The following is a 27449-nucleotide window of genomic DNA, read 5'->3' as shown; positions in this document are numbered from 1 at the left end:
ATGGGTCTTCAAGAATAAATTAAATGAAAATGGAGAAGTAATTAGAAACAAGGCCAGACTTGTTTGTAAAGGGTATGCACAGCAAGAAGGAATAGATTTTGAAGAGACCTTTGCTCCTGTGGCAAGACTAGAGGCCATCCGAATGTTCCTTGCTCTCTCAAGCTTTCAAAACTTCAAGGTATTTCAAATGGACGTGAAATCAGCCTCCCTGAATGGAGACTTAGAAGAAGAAGTATATATTGAGCAGCCAGATGGCTTCATTCTTGGGAATGATCCAAACCTTGTATGCAGATTGAAAAAGGCACTCTATGGACTCAAACAAGCTCCAAGGGCTTGGTATTATCGGTTGGACAAATATCTTCACCAACAAGGCTTTTCAAAAGGATCAGCAGATAGCAATCTCTATATAAAAGTTGAAAATAACAAATTGCTAATTCTTGTTGTTTATGTAGATGATATTATTTTTGGCAGCAATGAAGAGACTATGAGTCAAAACTTTGCCTTGGTTATGCAGAAAGAATTCGAAATGTCACTTCTTGGAGAATTGACATATTTTCTTGGATTGCAAATCCAACAAAATGAAGGAGGTATCTTCTTGTCTCAAACCAAATACCTCAAACAGATCTTGAAGAAGTATGGCATGGAAGAGTCAAAGCCAGTTTGTACACCCATGGTTACAGGATGCAGCCTCAGTGCTAATGATGAATCAGCAGCAGTTCACCAACCCACTTATAGATCCATGATTGGGAGTTTGCTTTATTTGACAGGTACTCGACCAGATATTACACATGCTGTAGGAATGGTTGGAAGATTTCAAGCCAACCCAAAGGAAACTCATCTTCAGGCAGTCAAAAGAATCTTCAAATATCTTCAAGGGACCCAAAACTATGGCTTATGGTATCCTAGAAATACAGATCTCACTCTTCATGCTTACACAGATGCAGATTGGGCTGGAAGTGTGGATGATAGGAAAAGCACAAGTGGTGGTGCTTTCTTCATGGGTTCCAGATTAGTATCTTGGTTCAGCAAGAAACAGAGTTCGATTGCCTTATCTACAGCTGAAGCAGAATATGTGGCTGCGGCATCTTGTTGCACACAACTTCTTTGGATGATGCAGACCTTGCAGGACTTTCAAATCACTTGCACTCCACCAGTTTCTATCTTATGTGATAATACTAGTGCAATCAGCATTTCAAAGAATCCAGTCATGCACTCAAAGACCAAGCACATACCAATCAAGTACCATTTTCTCTGGGAACAAGTGCTTGAGCAGAAGGTCAAGTTGGAGTATGTTCCTTCTAAGGAACAAGTTGCTGATATTCTCACAAAACCACTGCCCAGGGAAACTTTTGAACATCTCAGACAAAAGCTGGGAGTAGTTGATGCTTCATCCTGCTGTTGAAGCTTGTCTGTTCTACAGAAAAGTTGGTATACGCAAGTTACGTAAGGTATATACGCGTATACACGCGGATTTATGCTGGGAAAGTCGCGTGTAAGGTGTACGCTTGTTGCAGGATTATATCCGCGTACATACGCTGTTTCATGCAGGAGAAATCGCGTATATGAAGTTCTGAACAGCAAGGGCAAACTCTGGAGTTCTGAACAGCAATGGGTATGTCAGAATTCTTCAGGCACGGTTTCAGGGGGTGCAGCAGGCACAGGTTCAGGGGGAGCAGCTTAAAAGTCTCATAAAGCATTGTTGGCATTCAGATGTTTTGGTTGTTGATTTCAGGAAAAGGAGCTCAGAAAGAAATCCTGGTTGCTGATCTAAAAAGATGTTTATCATATGCTGCTGGTGACTTTCATAAGTCTTGGTCTAGATCTATTGTCTCTATGTCATGTATCTCTCTTGCGATGTCTCTTTTATGGTGTCAAGGTCATGTAACGGCCTATGTTGGTTTCCCCACTATGCCTGGGATGAATGCTGTAATATAATTGGTTGTTTCTGTTATGTCCCCTCTTGGTAGGGAGTCTGGATGTATATATTGAGTCTTTTGGTGATAGGAAGGTCCCTTATGGTGTATAAGTCTTGGTTCTTGTTGAAGAACATCTTTTGCAGATCTGGCCTACTTTCAGGGGGAGCATGAGTCAGCCAAGCAGAGGTATCAGCATGTCCTCAGGGGGAGCACAGCCCTTTGCCCTTGATGTCAAAGGGGGAGAGTGACTTGGTGTGGTGGTTGCCATCAAGTCCAAAGGGGGAGATTGTTGGCATTATGATTCAAGTGTTGTCCTTGATGGCAACTCACTCAGAGGTTGGTACAGGTGTTCAGAGGTTGGTACAGGTGATGGCAACTTAATCAGAAGACAGATCTTAGTACAGCATGCCAAGGAAGTTCATATACGCAGGTTCGTTAAGCTCAAGTCGCGTGTACACGCTAGTTGGATTCAGAAAAAGCGCGTGTATGTGGAAAAGTACCTTTTGGTCCATGGTGGTTAGTCCTTGGAAGTTGTGCCTATGATTTCGGACCATTGTGTCTCGACGGGCGTGTCGATCCCTAGTTTTGAAGTTGATGGTATTGTGTTACTATGGTTTTGGCTCTTGGTATTGAGCAAGGCCTAAGGCTATATAAGGAGAAGAAGATCATTAGGCAAACACATCTTTCGACAAGGCTTGAATATCTAAGAGAGAAAGAGATCTGATATGCAGGTGCTGGGTTGCTTGATCTAAGCCAAGGAGAGATCACATCGGTTGATGGAAGACTAGATCTAAGGATAGATCGGGATCTAATGGTTTGAAATGCACTATCACGATATGGGTGATTATGCGTATTTCTAGATCTGCATATTGTCGCAATGTTATGTTCTGGGTCTAACTGATGTCTGGTACAGCTGCAAATTGAGAAAATTTATTTTTAGATCTGTACGCAGGTTGGCTTCGGCAAAAGCGCGTGTATACGCGGGTTTTTCTCATTGAAGTAGCGTATATCTTTTGAAGCTTGATTTTGGGTTTACAGTGGGGTCTGACTGTTATTGCAGAGTTCTGTAGTCTGCTCTGTGTTCTGGTAACTGGTGATTGACAGGGTTCAGTGGTTCAGTGATTCAAAGTTTGGTTGTTTTATGCTTCAATGATCTGTTGTGAAAATTGAATGAATTGGGGTCTACAGATTGTAATGTTGTGCTTCAGGAATATCCAGTCTGAAAATGTATGAAAGGTGGTACCTGAAGGAAAGAAGATTGTAGGTCAGCACCTACGTACTAGTGTCTTGGCTAGTACAAGAGCAAAGGGGGTTGGAGCTCCCTTCCAAGGAAGTTTGGAGAACGAGAGAAGGTTGTAGCCTTCTGCAGGTTGTAGCCTGCGTACTGGTATAAGGCTGCACCAGTACAAAAGATTGTAAACTGAAGTTTCATATTAAAGAAAGATAGAGACAACTTGCAGCAGGTGGTTTTCACCCACATTGGGTTTCCACCTTACATCTTGGTGTTCATGTGTGTGGCTTTTGATCTATTCTGTTATACTGCACCTGTTTACTATTAATGTGGTGAATAATGTCCTGATGAACTTAACTGAAGAATAAGCTAACTAAATTATGAGTTTTCTTCTTATACGCTGTTTTGTTTAGTCATAGTAGCGTGTACACGCTGGTTCACCTAACTGAAGTAGCGTATATGTTTCTGAGCATTGAAAAAGTTTGATTGATCTGATAATACTGATTCACCCCCCCTCTCAGTATTATTTCCAACAAAATTAACATTCTTCGAAAATTCATGAATAACTATCACCAGATAGTGGAACCAATGCAAGAGATGGTGAAGAAGGATGCGATATACAAATGGGATAAACATGAAAAGGATGCATTCTCTTGTATCATGCAATCTATTGGAGAAGCAACAACATTGTATAGTCTAGACTTCAGCAAAGTTTTCCTACTCTAGACCTTCACTTCTGATAGTTCTCTCACCATCATACTTATTCCAAAAGATGATCAAAATAATAAGAAGCCTATATCATTCATAAGTGTCAGCTTGAAAGGACCTAAACTTAATTATCTCACCATTGTTAAACATTCTTATGCAATATACAAGGTGGTGAAATACGTTTGGCCTTCTCTTCTGAAAATTCATTCTATTATCTTTATCCTGCATCTAGCAATCATATCGTTGTTTGCTCCAAAAGTTTTGGGTGAAAGAATATCGAACTCAATGACTGGTGTATAGGAATATGATCTTGAGTTCAAATGAATTCACACCATGAAAGGGCATGGTCTATGCCAACTAGAAATAGAAGCGGTAAATGCACCAGAGGATGATTCTTCTAGATGGGAGTACAATATTGAAATGTACAATATCAAGCAAGATACCCCCACTGACACATCGACCTCTTGGTAGGCAAATGTGAGACAATATCTTGAGCATGTTATGTTTCCCTCTCATTTATCCACAAGAAAAAAGATGGAAATCAGAGTGAAAACCTTATCATATCAGTTGGTGCACATAGTTCTCTTCAGAAAGCACCACAAAAGAGTCCTACTCAAATGCTTGCAAATCACTAGATTCAGAAAAGGTATTGTGTGACCTCCATGAAGAACTAGCCAAAGGACATGTTGTCAATGACACTACTATGCAAAAAGTTATGCGGGCCAGTTTTGATTGGTCTATAGTCTTCAAATATGCTCACACTTATGCTCACAATTTTTTGGTCTATCGAAAATGTGCTGACTAACAAAAGAATTCAGTGTCCCCATTACATCCCGTCAATGTAGAAGAACTATTTCAGCAATGGGGCTTATATGTTATTGGTGAGATTTTTTCTCACTAATTAAGGTAGCACTGCTATATCCTTACTACTACAGACTACTTCACATGGTGGGTAGAAGTGGTTCCCCTCAGACAACTGAATGATCACGAATTCATCAGCTTCCTCAAAGATAATATCATTAAAAGGCTCAACATTCCAACTTCACTTATTTTTGGTAATGAAATGTATTTTTCTTCATTAAAGCTATATGATTTTTCATTGGAAAATAGTATTGTATTCAAACATTTAGCTAATTACTATCCACAGGGAAACAATCTTGTTGATTCAACCAATAAGAACCTCATTTGTTTCATTAAAATTATTGTCTTCTTTGAACAAAGGAATTGGCACACTACTTTGGTGAACACCCTATGGGTTGACCATGTCACACCTAAACCTTCTCTTAATACCTCTCCTTTTTTGTCTAGTATATAGAAAATAAGTCATCCTACTTCTAAACATCTACCTACCTTCCGTTCAAATTTTGCAAGAATACTAGGGTAAGCCTTGCCTCTTAGTTCAAAGTAGCATAGATACCCTCCTTAAGTTGTAGGAAGAAAGGATGAAAGAAAAAGAAAAATTTTCTCTTCACCAGAGTTGTATCAAGAGATGGTTTGACAAGAAGTCTATAGGGAAAATTGAATTCAATATGGGTGACCTAGTCTGGAAGTGGGAAAAATCCCACAAAGATAACGGAAAACACAATAAGTTCCAATCCATGTGGATCAGACCATATGTTGTGTGTGAGAAGCTTAGCCATCATACTTATCGACTCCAATCTTCAGATGAGAAGACTAACTCTCTTACTATGAATGGCCAAGATTTGAAACAATATTTCAATAAGAGTGTAGGGTTGTGCCCGACCCTATGTACATAGTCTACTGTTTTCATTATTTTTCATGTTCTTATTTTGATTTTTTTTTTTTTTGTTCATATGAATAACTATCGTGTGTGAGTGTGTTTTATAGTTCATATGTGTGGTTGAATTGAAAATATTCTTTCTACACAACAAAATTTGGCTAACCATTAGTCTTTATTCTTTGTCTTGGTTACACCATTTGGTCGATGATGTTCTAAAAGGAAATATGATCCTTGCCTAAGGAAAGCTTTGTGTTGAACCATGATATATGTATCTATTCTAGACACATTACACATACACTCAGTTTTTATGTTCTAGCGTTTTCCATGTTAATATGATCATGGAGAGAAGGACAAGGGGAAAATATAAATGAGAAAAGCAATATCAGAGGTTTTACATATGCTTCTCTAAAGGAAAAACCTCCTCTACTCTCTATAAGTCAGGATTCCTCTTCCGCCCATGAACTGAATAAGTACAAATGCACAGTCTTATATTAAATAAATAAATAAAGGTTGAAGAAAGAAACTCCACCGAGGTAATATATAGGCTCAAAAGTAGTGGAGCAATGTTTTATTCTTGAAGTGAATCCAACAAGGTAATATACAGGCCTACTGGCAGCAGAGAAACATTAGAGATGAAAAACTATACTCTAAAAATCTAAAGCTTGTGAATAACATCACCCTTCTCCTGATTCAGAACATTGCTATATGGTTGCCTCTATGGTTATGTTCAACCGAGGAAAGACAAAGGGGAGTATGTTTATACATGGGGTAAGTAGGGAAACCAATGAGATTTAAATGATGAATAAATACTCCCTGACAAACTACACCTTGCACAAAAGAATTAACCAAGGCAGAGAAGTTGGAATAATACCAATGTGTCACCAAGTGTTGTCACTGCTACAACACCCTTCAAATATTTGGTCTACATATGAATTTTGGATCCTAATTTGACTTTACATATTTTCGTCACAAGTATTAAGAGTCATTACATGTGTTTTTGTCCCATTTGAAAGAAAATCAAAGTGTCATATTTTAGCATAAGAAAGTGTCACACATCGCATAAATATGGTTTTGGTTTGTTTCAAGGGATATATTTGAATAAATGAGTTATTATTACTATGTAAACATCTATCACACTCATTTAAAAAGTTTCAAGTGTTGGGTTGTGTTATATTCTTTCCACGACTAGCCCACAAAGTTAACCCAGGGGTTATAACAGGGGTGGACCCCCCCTTCGTTGCGCTGATTGTGTAGCAAGAGGAGTCATAAGGGGTTTGAGGGGTGCAGGTAACCCCACTCTATGGGGTCCAAGGCAGTGCCACGGAATTTTTTTTTTTTGGACCCTATATTAGGTTGGGCAGACCTACCTATGGTTTTGTGCATGATTTTTCGCACATGCTTTTGGACGCGATGGTTTTTTGGTCCATGGTTTTGGACACGATGGTTTTTTGGTCCATGGTATTGGATGCTTCATCATGTATAAATATGTATTGTAACATTGAAAGGAACATAATAAAAAGTCAAGCTGGTAGTCTCGGTTTTGGGATCCAGGGGAAAATATCTGTGTATATGTGTTTTATGTGTTATGCTCTCGCATTATTTATTTTCTATGTTTTAGAATTCATATGCAGGTAATTTTTGTATGGGGTTAAAACCTACATTTGGTATCAGAGTTGTTTTGGCTTCAAGGGGATGGCTTTGTTGTTGAGTGGTTTCGCTCGGGCCTATGGTAGACCCTGTTCAGTGCAAGATCTACGAGATTGATTCTGGTAGTGAAATAAGATGGCGAGCAGTGGAAAGATAGAGATCGAGAAATTTAATGGTCAGAGGTTTGAGTTGTGGAAACTCAAGATGGAGGATTTGTTGGTGGAAAAAGATCAGTGGATCACGGTAGATCTAGGTACTAAAACAATGGGAGTGTCTGATGAAGAATGGAAGAAGTTGGATCAGAAGGCAAAGAGCACAATACAATTATGTGTCTCAAATTCAATATTGTTGAATGTATCAAGGGAAGCTACGGTGAAGGCTTTGTGGGATAAGTTAGGGACGTTGTACCAACCTAAGTCTCTAGTGAATAAACTATTCCTACGGGAAAAGCTGTATAACCTAAGGATGAAAGATGGAGACTCGGTGATAGAGCATATGAATGTGTTTAATATTGTGGTAAGTCAGTTATCGTCTGCTGATATCAAAATTTTAGATGAAGCTAAGTGCATTAGTTTGTTGTGTTCTCTACCAAATTCGTGGGATAGTCTGGTTATTGTAATAGGTAGCAATGCAACTACCTTGTAGTTTGATGAAATAGTCTCATCCTTGCTGACAGACGAGATGAGACGGTAAAATATGGAGAGCCAGAATGATGATGCCTTGTCTGTATGAGGACAGTCCTAGAACAGAAAAAAATGAGTCATCGAATGGGAGATCTAAATCTAGAGGGAGATCTAAATCTCCAGGAAAACCTGTAAAGGTGGTGTGCTCGAAATGCCGAAAGGAAGAGCACTACAAAAGGGATTGTGAATCTAAAGCTCCTGACAAAGGAAAGGGATCTGATGATTCTCCTTTCGCAGAGGTGAAAACCACCTCAGATGAAGGTGGGGATGTGTACTTGGCTTCTTCAAGTGCACATGTAGATCATGAGGCATGGTTGATTGACTTAGGTGCATCTTTTCACTTCACTCCCCATTGAGAGTGGTTCTGCGAGTATGAGAAATACGATCGTGGTGATGTCTTCTTAGGGGATGATAGGAAGGCTAGAATCATTGGTCACGGAAAATTAAAGTTGAAGTTGCAAGGTGGAAGGGTTAGAACACTTTCGGGTGTTCTACATATTCCTGCATTGGCCAAAAATCTAATTTCTGTAAGCAAGCTCGATGATGTAGGTGTAAAAACAATGTTCGAGAAGGATACCTACAAGATGGTTCGGGGAGAACTGGTATCGATGCAGGGAGTCTGGATTGGAACTCTGTACAAGCTGTAAGGTAGCACTGTTGTTGATGGGTGCAACAGTTCTGTGGTTCTTGAAAGTGGAGCAGAAAATCTAGTGGTCTATGGAGAGAAGACCATGTTGTGGCATCAAAGGCTTGGACATATTAGAGAGAAGGGCCTTCGAATACTTCATCATAAAGGTATGGTATAAGGTATGAGTAATAGCTCTATGGATTTTGATTTCTATGAGAATTGTGTATATGGGAAGCAGAACCGGGTGAGTTTCCCTTGTGGTGGTAAGAGGGCGAAACAGATATTAGAGCTTGTGCACAGTGATGTGTTTGGACCTGTGAAGGTTCCATCATTGGGTAAGTCTTTGTACTATGTATCATTTATAGATGACTTCTCAAGGAATACATGGATATATTTCCTTAAGAAGAATTCTGAAGTCTTTGACAGGTTTAAAGAACTTAAGGCTCTAGCGGAAAACTAGACATAGAAGAAGATAAAGGTGCTAAGGATAGATAATGATGGAGAGTTTTGCAGTAAGGAATTTGAAGAATTATGTAAGAAGTATGGTATATAGCATGACAGAAGACTATTCCATATACACCTCAGCGAAATGGAGTTGTAGAAAGAATGAACAAGACGTTGATGGAAAGGGCAAGAAGCATTCTCAGTGGTGCCAGGTTAGGACAAGAATTTTGGGCAGAGGTAGTGGAGACAACATGTTACTTGGTCAATAGATCACCTTCATTAGCGTTGGAGGATAAGACTCCACAAGAGGTATGGACTGGTACGAAACCCTTTCTTTCACAATTGAGGGTATTTGGATGTGATGCATATGTACATGTTCCAAAGGAGAAACAAACCAAGTTGGATAGTAAATCTAAAAAGTGTATCTTTATTGGGTATAACGATGGTTTAAAGGGTTATAAGCTTTGGAACCTAGTAACAAGGAATGTTGTGTACAACCGAGATGTGGTGTTTAGAGAGGTGAAAGATGTTATTAAACATGAAGTGCAACCAAAGGAACCTGAGAAGATAGAGTTTGAGCTAAAGGAGGAAGAATCAGACTCTACAGTAGAGGAGGAATCAAAAGATGAAGAGACACAAACTCCGGGTGTGAGAAGATCAGTTCAACAAAGAAGGAAGCCAGAAAGGTATAGTCCATCTACTTTCTATTCAAATTTTTCTTTATCTATTACTGATGATGATCCCAGAACTGTGAAGGAAGTAGTAGATTCAGAGATGGAAAACTCTGGAAAGAGGCCATGGTTGATGAAATGGCATCTTTGCACAAAAATGAGGCTTGGGATCTAGTGGAGTTGCCGGCTAGAAGGAAACCTGTTGACAGTAAATGGGTGTTCAAGAAGAAGACAAATGAAAAAGGAAAGGTGCAGAAATACAAAGCTCGATTGGTAGCAAAAGGTTATTCCCAAGTGCCAGGAATTGATTTTGCTGATATTTTTTCTCCTATTACCAAGGTAACTTCTATTTGATTTCTTTTATCTGTTTCTACTTCTTTTTATTTTGAGGTAGAACTGATGGATGTGAAGACAACATTTCTTCATGGGGATCTGGAAGAGGAGATCTACATGAATCAACCTGAAGGCTTTGTAATGAAGGGTAAGAAAGAACTGGTATGCAAGTTAAAGAAGTCTCTGTATGGGTTAAAACAGTCACCAAGGATGTGGTATCAGAAATTTGATACATTTATACGGGGACTTGGCTTCACCAAAATCAAAGCAGATCACTGTGTGTATTTTAAATTAATTGGTGAGCATGTTAATTATATGATCTTATATGTGGATGATATGTTTCTTGATGGAAATGAAAAAGAAAGTATCCAGGATTTGAAGACCCATTTGTCCTCCAAATTCGACATCAAAGATCTTGGTGCTACAAACTATATTTTGGGCATGGAAATTAAAAGAGATTGGACAAAGAGGAATCTCTAGTTAAACCAGAGGAACTATTTCGAGACAATATTGTAGAGGTTTAATATGCAGGATAGTAAACCAGTGAAGGTTCCTATTCCTGTAGGTGTAAAGTTATCTGCTGAACAGTGCCCCAAGACACAAGAAGAGGAAGAGAACATGTCTCGTGTTCCATATGCAAGTGCAGTAGGTAGCCTGATGTATGCGATGGTTTGTACTAGACCAAATATTGCACATGCAGTGGTAGTATTGAGCAGGTTTATGTTAAAACCAGGGAAGAAGCACTAGATAGTAGTGAAGCAGGTTTTCAGGTATTTGCGTTGCACTAGTGAGTACCGTTTGTGCTACCAAGGAAGACCAGGATTGGATAGAGTGTTGGATATTCATAACTTTGTTAATGCAGACTGGGTTGGAGATCTGGATCAGAGAAGATCTACAAGTGGGTATGTATTTAACCTATTTGGAGGTGTAGTCAGTTGGATGAGTAAGAAACAATCTGTAGTGGCACTATCAACTACAGAGGCAGAGTACATGACAGCCACTCACGCAAGCAAGGAAGCAATCTAGTTGCAGAGATTGTGTTCAAGTATGGGGTTAGTACAGGGAGATTGTGTTCAAGGATATACTATGATATCCAAACTACAATTTTCTTGGCAAAAAACCCTGCATATCTTTCAAAGACAAAGCACATTGATGTTCAGTATCATTTTGTGAGGGATATGATAGAAGACAAAAAGGTGTTGTTGGTAAAGGTGGACACTCTGAAGAATACTGCAGATGCACTAAAAAAATCTGTGAGCTCTGTGAAGTTCTCTTGGTGTAGAGAAGCAATGGGCATTTCAGGGTTGGATAAATGACTAAGCTCTCTTGTGGCCCCCTGTGGAAAGAAAACAACAAGTGGGAGAATGTCGGGTTTTGTTATATTCTTTCCACGACTAGCCCACGGAGTTAACTAGGGGGTTAGAAGGGGGGTGGAGCCCCCCCTTTGTTGCGCCGATTGCATAGCGGGGGGAGTCACGGGGGGTTTGAGGGGTGTAGATAACCCCACTCTATGGGGTCTGGGGTAGTGCCCTAGAAAATTTTGTTTTTGGACCCTATATTAGGTTGGGCGGACCTAGCTATGGTTTTGTGCATGATTTTTTGCACATGGCTTTGGACGCGATGGTTTTTTGGTCCATGGTTTTGGACGTGATGGTTTTTTGGTCCATGGTATTGGATGCTTTGGCATGTATAAATATGTATTGTAACATTGAAAGGAACATAATGAAAAATCAAGCTGGTAGTCCTGGTTTTGGGATCCAGGGGAAAATCTCTGTGTATATGTGTTTTATGTGTTATGCTCTCGCAATGTTTATTTTATGTGTTTTAGAATTCGTATGCAGGTAATTTTTGTATGGGGTTAAAACCTACATCAAGCATTGTCGCACAAGTGTTGTCACTGTCATCAAAAAGTGTATCTTTAGTGTCACACTTCGGGTAAGCCATCGCAATGTAATTGCATTGAGGAAAGTATGATTGTTCATGTGTTCTGTGTGATCTATGTTGTGTCATCAAGTATTTTATGTGTGTGATCATACTCAAGTCTTATCACTTTTCACTTCGGACTCACTGATCCTACACTTAGAGAAATCTAGAAAACTTCCCTACAGAGAAACCTGGCATCACTCAGCCTTCCTGAACTACACATTGTGTAGTCTCATTCCTCAAGCCTCAACCTTACCTCTTGGCATTGCATAATGCACAATCCATGCCTCCTAGAGCTGCACACTATGCAGTCATAGTGCTTAGTCTTGACCCTTGATCTCTAAGATTTTGCAATCCCTTCCTTGAGCCAGTTTGCTACATGCACTGCGCAGTGTCAAGCATCATGCCTTAGACTTTAGATATTCAACTACACAACTATGCAATTCCTTGGCCTTAGTCTCTCTAGAACTACACAGTAGGAAAAATCAAGCCTCAACCCCTCACCTTGGCCTCTTGAGTCCCTAAACTGCATAGTTAACAACCCATACCTAGCTTGAAATATGCACTCCATAGTCCCAAGGATCAATCCTTTCTCTTGACCTCCTGAGCTACAATTGCGTAATCCTTGAGTTTTTCTCCCAGCCAGTTCTAGCTTAGCCATTTGTTATCTTGAAGCATGTTAGACTAGGGGTTTATTGGACTAATGTCATCTTTTCATGAGAAGATTGCAGTTGTAGGTATTTTATCATGTTATGAAGAATTATGATGAAGGAGATGGATAAGGAGAACTTGGTCTGAGACCCCTTCACAGTTGTGGAAACAAATTGATCAATCAAGAGAAATAAAGGGACATCAAATTGCGATAATAGCTTAAGATTAAGATCACATTGAATATTCCTTATCTTTAAGCCATATGGAGGAGGAAGGGGAATAGCTTATTGCATCTCTCATGAAGTCACACAAAAAGTAGTAACAAAGAGTGACATGAAATTTCCATGGCATCATGTACTCCATGTCATTGATGTCATGTCATGTCATGCCATGAGTCATCATGTGCCACATCATTTTCTGGATTATGTAAATTCAATATTGGAGAAATGTATTGTAAAGTGGAAGTCCAAGAGACATGTACAAAATGTGAAAATTCATGTAGGATTTTAAAGGTCAAAGAGAAGTCAAACAATCATGAGGATATTCCAAGAGTCACAAAGGAGGTGAATGATCACCCAGTTGTTATATATACACCTTAATTATTCATGCAAAATAATTTTCACCTTGGATCCTCCTACCATACATTATAAAGGGAGATATTTTTTTTGGAGCAGCAAGTGGTTTCTCTAACGCTCCACTATTGGATCTAGTGGTGTTCACTGTCGTGATGTATCTTGTAATTTTCTCTTAATTTAGAAGCTCATTGAGACAATGAATTTTCTTGCGTATGTCATAAATATTGTAAGACAATTCATTGAATGTTTGTGATGTATGTTGTTTTAATATGTACTAAGGAAATTGTACTATTTTGATGGATTTGGTACTTACGTTGTTGAAGGTGTGTTGTATGTGTTTTAACAACTGCTTCTTCACTTTCAATTGTTTCACTAGTTGTCCAATGATTCACTTATATGTACACGCTCGTGTGTATTTTCTAGATTTGTACTATTACTTGTGTTCAAAAGGCTCGATTTTCTTTCCCCTTTCAATAAAAGAACCCTGATACATTTTGAAATTGAACATTCCATGAGGAATACTCACTTTCTAATCCAAAAGTACTTGTGCATTACTCTCTTGTGCTCAACATTGTAGCCAAGGCATATATTTAAGAACATATGGCAGTCAAGCTTTATCTTTTGAAGGGTTCGGGCACCAAACAATGCAAGGTCTGATTGGGAATTTTCATTGAGGAGACCCCTTGCATGTTCATGGTATCTAACACCATCAACATTCTAGTACTAGAAGGGGGGTGACCACCCTCTTATGGCTAAAAATTATTCGCATCGTAACAAACATACTTCCATGCATTGAAGAAAAATTCGCATTTCCACTCCCATTTGTACTCCTGAAAATGAAGAAATGTTTTAATCTAGCTGAGGATAGTCCTTTGAAGTTACTTACAATCAACTCCAGACTATGTGACCCACTACCCGTTGGAACTCCTTATTAGAAATCCAACTAGTGATAATGACCTTTATACAATAGACATCGGTAGTACTAATGTAGGAAATATCTCTTATGTTTCTAGTTCTTGGATTTTGTATTTTGACAGATTGAAAATGCAAGAGGGCTATAGAGTTGGTTGTGTTTTATTATACCCACAAAAAAGAAGAAAATTGATCTCTTATCACTCAGAATTTGATTTCACTAACAACATTGAAGAATATGAAGCACTCATCTTCGGTTTGAAGAAAATCATCGACCTCAAAGTTGGGGTTCTCAAAGAAATAAGTGACTTTGAAATCATCATATGACTAGTACGGAATACTATAGACTCTGTGTCACCTAATATCAAAAGTTATCAAAAATATGTATGGAATTTAATTTCACAATCCCAGGCTTTCAAAAATGTTTTTATTCTTAGAATATGTAACTTTGTTGCATATACATTAGCAAATGTTGTTGCTAGGTTGTCACTACTTAGGGATGGTTTTTCTATTGAAATTATGTATAAGTTGTCTATCCCTGATAATATCAGTAACTTTCACATTTCCAATGACAACCAACAGATACTGGAATTTATGGTGAATGCTGATGTATTCAAGGATCCAACAATCAATGAGGATGAGCACAACAAAGCATTGCAAAATGCAGCTCAAGTGAACAAATAAAACCCCATGCATAAGGGTGTGAAGTCACTTCCAAATCTATATGACTTGCAGAACCTCTTTAAAGGGTCGGTGAACATGAAGACTCACAGTTCAATTTTGTCACACGAAAAAATTCATATTGACTCAGAAAAAGATCTAAAGTTTGTCAATCTCAATACTTGCTACACACCTCAAGAGTGACAAGCCTTCATCCACCTTTTCGAGAAGTATCGATATGTTTTCTCATGGACATATGATGATCTTAAAACCTATGACATGTGAATAATACAGGGCATGATTCCCATCAAGGAAGGGGCCAAGCCTTTTCGGCATATGTTGTGTAATGTTCATATGACACTCGAGCCTCTGATTCTGAAAGAGTTGAAGAAACTATTGGATGCTCGAATCATATTTAAAGTGTGACATCTAATGTGGGTCTCAAATTTGGTCCCAGTAAGAAAGAAGTTTGGGGAAATATATTTGTGCATCGATTTCCACAATCTTAATCATGCCTCAGACAAATATAACTATCAAGTGTCATCAATGGAACAAATCCTACAAATATTATCAGGGTCAGGAATGTTCTCCTTGCTAGATGGGTTTTTGGGTTACAATAAGGTTCTAGTGTTAGAACTTGCCAGATACAAAACAACCTTTCAAACGAAGTAGGGCACATTTGATTTTTAAAAAAATTGATTTGGACTTGTCAATGTCAGTGTGCTTTTACAACGTGCGATGGAACTTGCATTGTGTGGTTTAATTGGTCATAGTGTAGAGGTATATCATCATGATGTAACAATGTTTTGGAAGAAAATATCCCACCACTTACACTATTTGAAGTAGATTTTCGATCAATGTTGTAAATACAAGATGTCTCTTAATCCCAAGAAGAGCATTTTTGTAATGTCCGATGGAAATATCTTTGGCCATATTATCAAAAAAATTGGGATTATGGTGGACACCAAAAGGGTTGGAGCCATTATGTAGATTCCCTGTCCATTGAACAATAAATCCATGCAATCCTTCTTAGGAAAAATTTACCTTCTTTGCAAATTCATTCCAACTACACCTAGATAGTGGAACTAATGCAAGACATGGTGAATAATTATGTGATATAAAACTAGGATAAAATGGAAAATGATGCATTATCCCCTATCAATAAAGCTATCACAAAAGAACCAACATTGTATAGTCCATACTTCAGCAAAGGTTTCCTGCTCTACACCTTTGCATCTTATAGTTATCTCATTGTCATACTTATGCAAAAAGATGACCAGAATATTGAGTGGTTTGTGTCATTCACAAGTGCCAACTTGCAAGGACCTAAACTTAATCATCTCGGCATTGATAAAAAAATCTTGGGCGGTCTACAAGGTGTGAAATAATTTCGTCCTTATTTTCTGAAAAATCATTATGTTATCTTTTCCCCGCACCCACAAGTTATATCATTGTTTGTTTAACAAGAGCTGGGTGAAAAAAGAGAAAACTAGATTATTGGTTTATAGGAATATGATCTTGAGTTAAAATGAATTCATGCCATCAAAGGCCATGGTTTATGCTAACTAGTAGTAGAAGTGGGAAATGCACCAAAGGATGATTCTTCTCGATGGGAGTACGAGATTCCAATGTATAATATCTAGCAAGTTACCCCCATTCACACATCGACATCATGATGCATAGACATGCAACAATACCTTCAAGATGGTACTCTACCCTCTCATTTATCTGGCAAAAAAAACAGGGAAAGCATATTGAAAGCCTTATCATATCAGTTGAAGTGGTAAATGCACCAAAGAATTATTCTTCTAGATGGGAGTAGGAGATTGCAATGTACAATATCGAACAAGATACCCCCATTCACAGATCAACCTCATGGTACATAGACATGCAACAGTATCTTGAGGATGGTACTCTACCCTCTTATTTATCTGAGAGATAAAAGAGGGAAATCATATTGAAAGGCTTATCATATCAGGCGGTGCACAAATTTCTTTTGAGAAAGCACCACAATAGAGTCCTACTTAGATTCTTAGAAGCACCAGATTCAAAAAAATTATTGCATGACATCCATGACAAACTAGCCCGAGGACACTTCGTCAGTGACACTACAACACACAAATTTATGCAGGCTAGTTTCCATTGGCATACACTCTTCAAATATACTCATGCTTAGGCTTGCAAGTGTTTGTTCTATCAAAAATGTGCCAACCAGGAAAAGAAACCAGCGACCCATTGCATCCCATAATTGTAGTAGAACCATTTCAATAATGGGGCATAGTTGTTATCTGTCAGATTTTTTTGCACCCATGAAAGCAACACCACTATGTCCTTACTACTACAAACTACTTCACGTAGTGGGAAAAAGTAGTTCCCCTCGTACAAGTGAATGATTAGGAAGTCATCATCTTCCTCAAAATGAATATCATTACCCAGTTCAGCATTTTGACTTCACTTATTTTTGACAATGCAACATATTTTTCATTGTTAAATCTATATTGTTGGCTTGAGGGGGCCTGACCCAGGTTCAGAGTTAATTAGCCAAACAAATCCCTACACTACTGGCCCTTTTGGCATCAGCCCACTAAGTGTGGACTGAAGTCTCACTCGAAGCAGTATGGGGGGATGCTGGAACCAAGTTTCTGCACCCTTGAGATGTTTGAGGTGTCGGTTTAGTCCAACTATGCCTATCTTCACGCAGGTTACTTCATGCACTGTTCTAGCCTTCAATACCCTCGCGATCTATTATAATCGCCTTTCGCACAGCCCTAACTAGGGACTGAGATTCTTTCGCGCCGCTATAGTAGCGAACTGAACTATTTCCCCAAACTACACCACGTATCTTACTTACCTTCTTAAAGATCTTAAGTAACTTCGCGTAAACCGATATTCTATCTTGCATTCACTTATTCAACTCATTCATACATATTCGTGCATCATATAAGCATTAAAAGTGCAATGTATATTCAATGTAACAGATGCATAAAACAAGAAATAAATACGCAGAATGGATATGAAACTTCTCTTTATTAATGCTCCAACTGTTTGTAGACTCGACTCGCCCTGCGCACTCAGCTGCAGAGCCTTCTCCTACTCTATGACCCAGAACTAGACTTTACGCTTCAGATACGACTCAACCCTTCATCCTTATCATTATTCTTCCATGATCTTCTTATCTATTAACTACTTAGAGCCTCACTCTATTTATACAATCCCATGGTCCGTAGACCATGGGTAGATATCTACAATTGACACTACATTACAAAATTGAGGGTGGACAACCCTATGTCTCTTTTACAAACTACATGATCTGTGCCCACAAAATATGAAGTCTTTACATTGGGGCTACAACTTTTGACCAAAATCTGGGCTCTAAGCCCCAAAACTTCCATTGGGGGATCTCGCGCCTAATAGGCCCACAACACAAATATCATATCTCGCCCTTGAGTCACTCTGTCGATGCGGAGATCTTTGCGTGAAGACCTCCCAACTATGCCTGGATCGCTACAAGATCAGCAGTGCACTGAGAGGCTACCTGCTGCATTTCCTGGATGCGTTGTTCAGAGACCGTTGTAGTTGAACTACCTCCCTGAACCTATTCCTATGTTCCTTGCATCTGCGCGAGCATTCCTTCAATAGAGGCTGTAATGATATATGCCTCATCAATCCATGACTGTAAGTAGGCCTTCAAAACTATTTCCTTATGTCGAGCAGCATCTGCCTGCTCCATGAGCACTTTCACCTGATACATCCTCGCGAGCCTCTAAGTAATGGCACCCATCTACGTGGTCCGTTTTACTTCATCATATTTATACTATAGTTCGCGCCCCTCCATTTCTTGGCGATGTATGTTTGGGTCCTCCTGCAGAGTGGTGAGAACCTCGAACGACTCCTCAAACATCTTTGTGTAGTCTTTCACTGCACTGTTGACCTCCGCTATTGCTGTCATAATTGCGCTGGCATGCTATTCCTTAACCTCGGGTGGAGTTGAAGGTTGTGCCTTCAATTGTAGTTCAGCTATCTGAAAGTTCAGCTTGAGCTGAACCGTAGCCATCTCTTCCTTTGCCTCGCGCACCCGTGCTGCTAATTTCCAGATGAACACCTCCGCTAGTTCCTCTACTTGGATGTCCAACTCCGGGACCATCTCGCAAGCTTTCTTGACCACCTACACTAGCTATCAGTTCTGTGCCACCACCTCGTCATGCTGCAATCTCAACTGTTCAATTTTGATGCACTGCTCGCTCATGACCTAGAGCGCTCGACCCTCCCTGGCTCGCAGTTCTGCAGTAACTTCGTCCTGCAAAACGTAGAGCATCTCTTGAGGGAGCGCAGCCATATTTAGCCCTATTCCCTTCAACCCACTAACCATAGGCTTGTCGGCCTTATTTTCTATAACGAGTACTCCTTCTGGTAGAACTATAGTGTTGGCCATCCGGGTGCGCGGCATTTCCTCAACCGCAGACGTGCCTACTGCGAGGTTGGTTGACACAGTGCTAGCTTGTGGAGTGCACACCTGTAACTCCTGTATCTATGCCTGGAGGGCCCCCGACACCATCTGGTTTTCCTCCACCTAGTCCTTAATGGATTCCTAGGGGACACTCGCACTGGTACCATAGGTTGCTTGTCTTTCTTAGGTATCAGCGTGCACAGTGATTTAGGGATTTCTACAACTATCCTGGCACTTTCTGGGGCTTCTCCTACCATCATGGCCTATGTGGCTTCCTTAGCGGTCATTGCTCCTGTATCCATGGCTTCCTCAAGTGCAGCCATAGTGTTATTCCATAATTCTCTCAATGGTTTGGGTAAGTTCTCAAACAATGACTTCGCCTTCAATAGATCGAACAAGTCTGGGTTCATGAATGTCTGGGCACATAACAGCTCAGTTCTCAAATTTCCAAGTGTTGTTTACTAGACAACCCTTTGCAATTTATAGTGCCTTTTGAATTTGAATTCAAACATTCCCCCCACATTCGGTCCATTAATGCTCACTTGGTGCCAGATCTTCAAGAATATAGCCCATAAAGTTCTCCTTAAATGCCTGTCGCCCACTCTATTTGATCTTAAACCAAGCATCACATCATGAATAGTGACTGCAATGGTCACTTTCCAACTAACCCGCGTAGTAGCGTAGCTACCCTCGCGTTGTCGCGGACCCTGTGACACTTCACTACTATGCGTAGACATGACATTGCGCAGCTCTCGGGTAGAGTAGTTTATAGTCCCGTGCCTCCTTTTAGCTGCCTAGACCACTAAGACTATGCTCCTCTCGGCTAGTCAGATGGCCAAGCCCCATGTGTATGCCTTCAAACAACTGCCATTGACTTTTCCTAGGAGGATTTCTCCATTTAACTTGATCCATTGCACTGCACCACCATCTGTGATCTCCTTAATAACATACGGTCCCAGCCAATGCATTCGAAGCTTCCCTGGGAATTTATCGAACTTACTATCATACAACAACACCAAACCATTCGCCTTGAAGGTATGCAACTTAATATGTTGATCATGCCAAGCCTTTTCGCACTACTTTTTCACCTGCTGGTGGAATCCAGTCAAAAATCGTTCTTCCTCGAGCTCCTCCAACTGTGCGAGCCTCTCCTCCAGGGCTTCGCAGTCCATCATACCTGTGAGCACTACTATGCGCAGACTAGGCATGATGTATTCCATAGGCATTACAACTTCCACTCCATAGACCAGCGTAAAAGGAGTTTGTACCATCAGTTTCTTACACATCGGCCTATAAGCCAATAATATTGAGGGTATGGGTAGGTCCCAATCACTTCATTGTGCATTGCATACCTTGTTCAGCATGTTGCACACGTTGTTGAATGCTTCCACATGCATAGCCTTCTATGTGATTGTTCTTCCTACGTAATGTTTTGCCAACATTAAGAGCCATTTTCTCATTTCCCCCCCCAACACATGCTTATTGACCATACTTCTCAGCTCAGAGTTCATGTGCATCCGCGTAGGTTTTTTTCCATATGCCTGCACCCACCTGGCCAGATGTGCGCACGGACTATCCCATCCATTGTATTTGTCTCTCAATCGCACTCTAGTCTTCCCAAATCATGTGCGAATCATCCTTCTACACTCACGCCAGTCATCGAAGCTCCCCTTGTGCATACCCCACCACCTCACGGGTGTAGCGCGTAGTACCCAGTTCAAGACCTGGAAGCGTTTCTTTTCCGGCATCTCCCTTTCAAATTTATTCAAGAAGGTATCTACCTCACTTAGGCCATCATAAGTAGGTAGGTCTATTACTTTTGTCGATACACAACGCAACGACCTTGTTATCATATTACAATTTAGTGTAGTTACCTCATGTAACTGATTATGCCATCGCTCCATTTCCTCATCCAAATCCGAAATACAGGAGCTTTCGTGCTCCCACACAATCCACCCATCCGTGGTGGGATTCACCCAGTCAGGGTTTCACGTTTTTATCTTATAGATGTAGTCCAAATCATCATCACTTTCATAGTCGCGCACCGGCTCCGTATAGCACGATCCTTCAGCAAGGTCCAGGGGTATAATTACGCGTAGTAACTTCTTTTCAAAAATCATCTTGCACTTCTTCAGATTAATCACCCCATTCATGTCAGTGGCCAAATCAATTCCTAAGAGCATGGGGTAGGGATTGTTGTCATCAATAATCTCTATCACTTCAAAGTTTGCTAGCGCACTCTCTCCCTTAATGTCCACGATTATTCCCTGCAATCGCCCCATGGGTATTATTTTCTGTTGGTTCACCATTCTTAGCTGAATTGGAGACCACTATAGCACAGGCACCCCATCTAGTCCCATGTCTGTTTCGACAGAACATTGGCATCCGATCCTAAATCCAGGATGACTTGATCCATATCATATTCTCCCATCTGTGTGGTTAGTCTCATTTTTCTTCCCATTCTTGTCTTATGTTTTCTGATCTTCCTGACTACACTTGGTTCTCCTGGTGCGGTCCTAGTGCATCTGTTAATGAGTTCCTGTAACCCTTTTACAACTTTACTATCACACAGTAACTTCATACATATTTCCAAGAATGTTGTGAGCATGGATGGGTCCATCTCTAGCTCCGATCTATCTTTGCTTCCTGAAGTGGAGGCATGAGCGAAGCTCTTCTTAGCTTCCATGAAGGTTTCCCGAGTGTGCTCCAAATCAAACTCCACTTCTTTCGCCAGAGCTTTTTGAACCCAAGTACTATCTTCTGGTTGTTTGCCTTTGTCATCTCCCATCATGATTACACTTTGGAGCGCAATGTTTACATTTGGATATTCCTCGTGCGGCTCAGACCTCATCATCTGCAGGTTCTGAGTCTGGGGAGGCAGTAGCGCTCCTTTGTCACGTATCCTGGCTATCAGTGTAGGAGAATCTTCTGTCTCATGATCAAACAAGTTGCAATAAAAACACAACGGGAGCGTTGGATTTCTACAATTGTAGGCATAATGTCCTGGCCCTCCGCAATTGTAGAATATCAATTGTCCGCAACCTCTTCTAGGTCCTCCTCCACCTTAGCCTCATCCGCAACCCTGAAATCCTATTCGTGCCATTCCTGCATTCTGGTCAAGGGGCCCCATTTCGGCCTGAGCTCTATAGGTGGGAGTTCTATCGATCATTAACTCATAGCTTCTACAAGTGTGCTCATTGTGTCCCACTAACCTACAAAACTTGCAGAACAATTGTTGTGAATTTTGTGTATACTTCTGTAACAAGTGACAATTGTCCATCGCATGTTTTCTTGCTATTTGACAGATCGTGCACCACAAAGCAGGTGTTGTGCTAGGTCCTGCTTGTGCTTCCGATCTTAAGGGCATCAAGCCTCCTCTTGCAAGGTAATTCGTGAAAACCAAGCAGTGGTCCTTATCATGACCCTGACCCTTGCATTTTACGCACCACACCTCTTCGCGCACTTTTGGTTGAGATGTCCTGTCTTGTTTCAGACTCTACATCTCAAGGCATAAATTCTTCAGGTGCACATGGATCTGCTGAACTCCTAAGTTAAGATCCTACATCGGGGTCTCATGTAGCCTAATCACGATCTTTAATGCCTTTGAATGAGTCGTTAATTTCTGTTGTGATAACGCACTCCTCATATGTGGCATAAGCGAAGCTACAAACCATTTACGATGTTGTCCATTCGTTAGATTCATATTAGCCTCGCAAATCATACATTTCAGCCTCTGATCCATCTCCCAAGGAGTCTCACCTAGTATCATCGTGATCTCTTTGAATCCAATGATCGACTGTGCTTCAGAATTCGGCCTACTAAATTCTCTATTTAGCGCTGCTTGGATATCCGTGATTCCCGTATTTGGATTATCATTAGAGTTCCTAATATACCAGGTCAGCACGTGGTCCTGCAGGGCACTAGCCAATGTCACTTTCTTTATATTGTCATCTTTAACTCCTTGCGCTTCCCATACAACCCTTTTCATGAACCAGAATTGGTCCAGATCCTCATTTCCCAGACCCTTGAACATAGGCAACTTCACTGTGCTTTCCATATTGAATCGCGGTGGTGGCCAAGGTTGTACGGGTGAAGATGGAGGTGATGGCATTGATGTTCGTGGCAGTGTGGGTGGGGGTGGTATTCGTGGAATTCTTTGCCTTATCAGATGGATTGCACTTCGCAACGAGACCTTTGCAAGCTCTTCCTCATCTCCTCGCGGAGGTGAAATCAAGGGGCTAGTTTCAGGTACCTTAGTTCCTTCGTTCTTGTAAGCTTTTCCACTTTGTGTAGCCCCGAACATTAAGGTAATTGCATAACCTTGTTTTTGCACAATGGCATTTTAATCGAAATATTCAAAGACTTTACATACTTACGTCGCGGTCCCTGGAGAAAGTGTCACTCTACCTCGCTATAGCTAACTGAGGTGTTGACCGTGAACTCAGTAATGAATCCTCCTATAATCCAATTGAGCCAATGATCAATGGCGTGTGAAATCTTATCCTCCAATGCTTCCAACCTTGGCACTAACTCTGGGTTCCACACAATAGGATTGTCGAGTTTCCACCTTTCTTGGCTATCTGCTAGCTTCATTATCCACTCATACAGCTCAGTAGGGAAAGGCACGAAGAAGATTTCATCGATCACTGTGTACAGGTAGTAGCCTAACCACTCTTCTTTTCACAGTCACAGGTTCTTGTTCTCCTGCACCATGGACTCATGAATTCTTGTGTCCAACCAACCTTTAATTTCCTTCTTAGTTGGATTCCAATGATATGACATCAAACATATTTATGTAGATTCTAGTCCCAACAACGAGACCATTTGTTGGCTTAAGGGGGCTTAACCTAGGTTTAGAGTTAATTAGCCAAACAAATCCCTACACTACTAGCCCTTTCAACATCAGCCCGCGGAGCACGGACTGAAGTCTCACCCAAAGTAGTATGGGGGGATGTTGGAACCAAATTTCCACACTCTTGAGATGTTTGAGGTGCTGGTTTAGTCCAATTGTGCCTATCTTGGCACAGATTACTTCACGCACTGTTCTAAACTTCAATACCCTAGCGATCTATTATAATTACCTTTCGCACAACCCTAACTAGGAACTGAGATGCTTTTGCGCTGCTATAGCAGCAACCTACACTATTTCCCCAAACTACACCACGTATCTTATCTTCTAAAGGATCTTAGTTAACTTCATGTAAATAGATATTCTATCTTGCATTCACTTATTCAACACATTCATACATATTCGTACATCATATAAGCATTAAAAGTGCAATGTATATTTAATGTAACATATTCATAAAATAGGAAATAAATACATAGAATGGATATGAAACTTCTCTTTATTAATGCTCCAACTATTTACAGACTCGACTCGCCTTGTGCACTCAGCTGCAAGAGTTCGCGCACTCAGCTACAGAGCCTTCTCCTACTCTACGACCCAAAACTAGACTTTACACTTCAGATATGACTCAATCCTTCATCCTTATCATTATTCTTCCATGGTCTTCTTATCTATTAACTACTTAGAGCCTCACTCTATTTATACAATCCCATGGTTTGCGGACCATGGATAGATCTCTATAGCCAACATTACATTACAAAATTGAGGGCAGATAACCCTATTACTCTTTTACAAACTACGCGCTCTGCGTCCACAAAATGCGGAGTCTTTATATCGGGGTTACAAATTTTGACCAAAATTTGGGCTCTAAGCCCCAAAACTTCCGTTTGGAGGTCCTGCACCCAACATATATGATTTTTAATTTGAAATTGGTATTGTATTGAAACATTGAGCTAATTATTATCTATAGGGAAACGTATTTCCCAATTAAACCAATAAGAACCTCATCTATATCGCTAAAAATATTTTCTTCTCTAAACAAAGGAACTAGAAAATAGCTTGGTGAATGCTCTATGGGGTGACCATGTCACACCTAAACCTTCTCTCAATACCTATCCTTACTTCCTGGTGTATGGAAAAGAATACATCCTGCCTACCTGCCCTTGAAATTTCACAATAATCCTAGGGTAAGCCTTGCCTCTTGGTTCAGAGTAGGATAGATATTCTCCTTAAGTTGCAGGATGAAATGAAGAAAGAAAAAGAAAAATTTTCTCTTCACTAGAGTTGTATCAAGAGATAGTTTGATAAAAAGTCTGTAGGGAAAAGTTAATTTAGTGTGGGTGAACTAGTCTTGAAGTGGGACAAATCCCCCAAAGATAACATAAAACAAACTAAGTTCCAATCCCTGTGGATCAGACCGTATGTTGTGCATGAGAAGCTTGGTCAGAATACTTGCTGACTCCAATATTTAAATGGGAACATTCACTCTCTTCTTTTGAATGACCAAGATTTGAAACAATATTTTCAATAAGAGTCTAGGGTTGTCCCCTACCATATGTAAATAGTTTGTTGTTTTTTTTATTTGTAATGTTTAGTATTTTGTTCTGTTTATTTTTTGTTGATGTGAATAAGCTTTGTGTGTGAGGTTGTTTTCTAGTTCCAATGTATGTGGCTGAATTGAAAATATTGTTGTGAAACTACAACATTTGGCTAACCATCAGTCCTTCATTTTCATCTTCGTTACACCTTTTGGTCGATGATGTTCTAATGGAAAACATGATCCTTGTGTAAGGAAATATTTGTGTCAAACCATGATATCCATGCCTATTCTGGAAACCTTACATCTACACTCAGTTCTTTATGTTTTGGTTTTTTCCATGCTAATCTAATCATGTAGAGAAGGAAAAGGGGAAAAGCTAAATCAGAAAACAAATATCAGAGGTTTTAAATATGCTTCTCTGAAGGAACATCCTTCTCTACTCTTAATAATTCTGGATCCCTCTTCTGCGCATGAAATAAATAAGTACTGATGCACATTCCTATATTAAATAAATAAATAAAGGGTGAAAGAAGAAAAAAGGATTCATGTGTAGTGAGGTGAAGCAAGCAACACCACAAAGGTTTTATCGAGTATCATTGACAGTGAATCAATGTTTTTGTTCTTGATGGGACTCTGACGAGGTACTATCTAGGCCTGTGAGCAGTAGAGAAACACTAGAGATGAAAAACTATAATATGTTAATATAAAGCTCGCGAATAACATTACCCTTCTCCTGATTCAAAACATTGCTATATGGATGGCTCTATGGTAATGTTCAATCGAGGAAGGAAAAAGAAGACTATATTTATACACGGGGTAAGTGGGGAAATCAAAGTGATTTGAACAATGAATCAATACTCCCTGAGAAACTAGACCTTGCAAAAAAGAATTAACAAAGGCACCGAAGTTGGAAACCTACTAGTGTGTCATCAAGTGTTGTCACCGATACAACACCCTCCAAAATTGTGGCCTACATCCAAACTTTTGAGCCTACTTTAACTTTACATATTGTCATCACAAGTATTAAGAGTCATTACATGTGTTTTATTTAAGTGTTTTTGTCATGTTTGAAAGAAAATCAAAGTGTCATATTTTAGCATAGCCAAGCATCGCACATCACATAAAGAAGGTTTTGGTTTGTTTCAAGGGTGATAAAGTTTTTAGTGAGTTATTTTTACCATGTAAACATGTATCACACTCATTTCAAAAGTTTCAAGCATTGTCGCACAAGTGTTGTCACTTCTGTCACAAAGTGTATCTTTAGTGTCACACATGGGGTAAGTCATCGCAATGTCATCGCATGAGGAAAGTATGATTGTTCATGTGTTTTGGGTGATCTATGTTGTGTCATCAAGCATTACAAGTGTCTGATCATACAGAGGTCTTACGATTGTTCACTTCGGTCTCACTAATCCTACACCTAGCCAAATCTGTAAAACTTCCCAACAGAGCAACCTAGCATTACTCAGCCTTCTTGAACTACGCATTGCATAGTCTTAGTCCTCAAGCCTTAACCTTTCCTCTTCACACTATTCAATGTGCATTTCCTACCTCCCAGAAATGCACACTATGTAGTCATAGTGTTCATTCCTGACCCTTGAGCTCTAAAACTATGCAATCCCCACCATCAACTAGTCTCCTTTGTGCATTGCACGACCTCAAGCAGAAAGCCTTAGCCTTGAGCTCTTCAACTCTTCAACTATGTAATTCCTTCACCTAAGTCTCTATAGAACTATGCAGTAGGAAACCTTAAGCCTTAAGCCATCACCCTACCCTCTTGAGTCCCTCAACTGCACAGTTGACAAGCCATGTCCATCTTGAATTGTGCATTGCATAGTCTCGAGGCTTAGTCCTAGCCCCTGATCTCCTTATCAGTGCAACTAAACAATC

The sequence above is a fragment of the Pinus tabuliformis genome, chromosome 2_1, assembly GCF_031772625.1.
Source record: "Pinus tabuliformis cultivar Carrire ecotype Pingquan chromosome 2_1, CPIR1, whole genome shotgun sequence".
Taxonomy (NCBI): Eukaryota; Viridiplantae; Streptophyta; class Pinopsida; order Pinales; family Pinaceae; genus Pinus; species Pinus tabuliformis.
This window is presented reverse-complemented; position numbering follows the sequence as displayed.